The following is a 2,533-nucleotide window of genomic DNA, read 5'->3' on the forward strand; positions in this document are numbered from 1 at the left end:
CCCCCGCCCCCTCCACGGTTGAAAATGAAAAGTAAAGTGGGCAGTGATGGCGCACGCCTTTAATCCCAGCACCCAGGAGGCAGAGGCAGGCAGATCTTTGAGTTTGAGGCCAGCCTGATCTACAGAGTGAGTTCCAGGACAGCCAGGACTACACAGAGAAACCCTGTCTCCAAAAACTGAAAACTAAAACCAAACCAAACCAAGCAAGCAAACAAACAAACAAACAAAAAAACAAAAAAAAAAAAAAAAAAAAGAAAATGCTAAGTGAGGAAGAGGAGAGCCTGAGCAGCACAACACTAGAGCAAGAGGTCGCACGCCTCCAAGAAGAGGGCTCCCTTCACCTGGAGCAACAGCAAAGGCTGGTCCAGGGGCAGATCCGCCAGGACGGAGAGCAGGGGCTGAGAGGAAGAGGAGAAAGTAGTGAAGGCAAAGGAAGCCCCAAACTAAAGCTAAAGGGGAAGTGCAGGAAGGAGGATGAGTCCCAAGGTGGCTACTCCAGACGCGTCCTCCCTCCCGAGGCTTTGGCAAAAGTATGGGGAGGTTCTCAACCTGGTGCTTTCCAGAAAGAAGGCAGGCCATGCTATAGTGGAGTTTGCTACTGTCAGGGCCATGGAGCTGGCTGTCAGAAATGAAGTGGGTCTGGTGGACAACCCTCTGAAGATTTCCTGTGACAGCCTCGTGGCTCAGTGGACCCCAGGCACCAAGGCTTCTCCAAGGGCTCAGCGCTGTCAGAAAGGGACTGTGAGAGTCTCGTCTTCATGCGCATTCATTACGCAGCTAAGTGCCCAGCAGCTGATTGCCCAGATGCAGCAGGAAGATGAGGGTCAGCCCACTTAGGGTGCTGGCTCCAGCCTTCCCACCCCACACCCTTTTCTGAATCATCACCAATAAACTTTTTAAAAAAAAATGCTAAGTAAATCCAACCAACCCAAACCGGCCAGACGACCTAACATTTGAGTCTCTGCTGAGGTCTTAGCTTATAGAACTTTGCGATTTGATTTTGAGTCGAGTGACCTTGTAAATTTATGATTTAAAATTTGAAGGGTATATAGGAAGTGGGAAAGTGGGTTGTAAATTTCACTTCCTCCGTTTGTAAATGCAGTTACAAATTTGCTCCAGAGCCTCAGGCTGTGTTAGTGTAGCAGTTCTTTTCCCCATAGAACTTGTCTATTGTTTCTGCTGTACTTATTACATAAAGATGCTCCTGATACTTGTTATTTTTCTAGTGTCTGTAGCATCTATACTGACATCTCTCATTTATGATAGAATTTGTTCTCTTTGTCTGTCTGTCTGTCTTCAACTTTCCTTAATAGCTTTTGAAATAGCCATTCTTTAGGGATGTCCTCTTGCATCCACACAGGCTGTCTGTCTGTTCTACCTTAGACTCCCTGAATTGCATATTCTTCTGAAGGCTCCAAACCACCTTCTGGATTATATTTTGCCAGCACTCAGGTCAAACAGCCACTGATCCTGGGAGGGTCAGGCCCTATTCTTTTCTGTCATGCAGCTGGGCTAACCATTCCCATGCCTGTAGTTTCTTTCTTTCTTTTCTTTCTTTCTTTTTTTTTTCCGAGATAGGGTTTCTCTGTGTAGCTTTGAGCCTTTCCTGGAACTCACTTGGTAGCCCAAGCTGGCCTTGAACTCACAGAGATCCACCTGGCTCTGCCTCCCGAGTGCTGGGATTAAAGGCGTGTGCCACCACCACCTGGCCAACCTGTAGTTTCTTGTTTATGCTGCGTCTAGACCTGAATGAACACAAGTGCCATTACAGGTATGGCACACGGCATCTGTAAGTTCATACAAAGTTCACACTGCGGAGTGAATGTTGACTAGTGGAGAGCCAGGCTTACTTTGCCCAGATCCAGGGTGAGTTAAAAGAAGAACAAAACAGAACAGATCGAAACATCATCAACAGAACCGGGTCCACATTTTGTCACTGAGTGCTGAATGCCGTCACTGGTCCAGAACTGGTAGAGGAGCCCATTCTTTCCTCATCCCCATGTTCTGCTCATGATCCACGTTCGTCCTTCAGCAAATCTACCTGCCTGGAGACCTGCTGTGTCTCTCTGTGGCTTTTTGTGAGGTAGAGGATTGATGACTGCCTATCCTTCCTTCTTTGAGATCAATCTTTTCTAAATTTTAAAGTCCAGGGACTGTATCTCAGTTTCTGCTTTTTAGACGACCAGGGATAAGGGGGTGTGAAAGACTGAAGATGCGTTGAGTGGATTTGGCTGCAAGAAGCTAATGAAATAATATAATAAAGATCACTTAGCTTTGATTTTGTAGTGGTGTGTGTATATGTTCATGTATATGTATGTGCATGTGTGTGTATGTGGAGGCCAGAGGCTGATGTTAATGTCTTCCTCCATTTCCCTTCATCTTATTAATTTATTTGGAGATGGAGTCTCCCTGTGCAGCCCTGGCTGGCCAGTAACTTGTAATACAGACTGAGCTAGGCTTGAAATCACAGATACCCATTTGCTTCTCTCTCCTGGGTGCTGGAATTAAAGGTGTATGCCACTAAGCCTGGCTT

At 46.5% G+C, this 2,533-nt stretch overlaps 1 pseudogene; it reads left to right on the forward strand.

The window, feature by feature from the left end:
• Positions 1-257: 257 nt before the first annotated feature.
• LOC102926560 (dnaJ homolog subfamily C member 17 pseudogene) lies at positions 258-837 on the forward strand (annotated as a pseudogene).
• Positions 838-2,533: the final 1,696 nt, after the last annotated feature.

Source organism: Peromyscus maniculatus, chromosome 1 (genome assembly GCF_049852395.1).
Source record: "Peromyscus maniculatus bairdii isolate BWxNUB_F1_BW_parent chromosome 1, HU_Pman_BW_mat_3.1, whole genome shotgun sequence".
NCBI lineage: Eukaryota > Metazoa > Chordata > Mammalia > Rodentia > Cricetidae > Peromyscus > Peromyscus maniculatus.